Here is a 487-nt window from a genome sequence, read left to right on the forward strand (position 1 = left end):
TTTACTCAATATGTATGGTGACTTTCCACAAGCAAAGTCAAATGTACACGGTTACAGTGTATGCTATAGGTGGCCTTGGTCCTGGCATGCCACATGGCCTCACAATTCTAATGTTAAGTTATGGGATCCCCAGGTTTCTATATCCAAGATACTGTTGGTTGTTTGCAAGGATCTGGCATATGGAAGCAAGGCGAATTGGTGTACTTTTCGGGACATTTTAATTTACTGAGTGCTTTAGATGCAAGTACTATATGACACACATACATATTTTTGCATCATAATATGCAATACTCATAATAGTCTTGTGAATATTCCTATTTTACAGTATTGAGGAAAATGAGGCTCAAAAAGGTTTAAGTTAATTATCTAAGGTTATACAGCTAGTAAGTGGTGGAGTTGGAATTCAAATCCAGAATTGCATGACTCTACACTGCCTTGTGTAGAAATTTTTAACTAAGGTATGAATGGAGTTTATATTCTCTTAGAT

The sequence above is a fragment of the Piliocolobus tephrosceles genome, chromosome 3, assembly GCF_002776525.5.
Source record: "Piliocolobus tephrosceles isolate RC106 chromosome 3, ASM277652v3, whole genome shotgun sequence".
NCBI classification, from domain to species: domain Eukaryota; kingdom Metazoa; phylum Chordata; class Mammalia; order Primates; family Cercopithecidae; genus Piliocolobus; species Piliocolobus tephrosceles.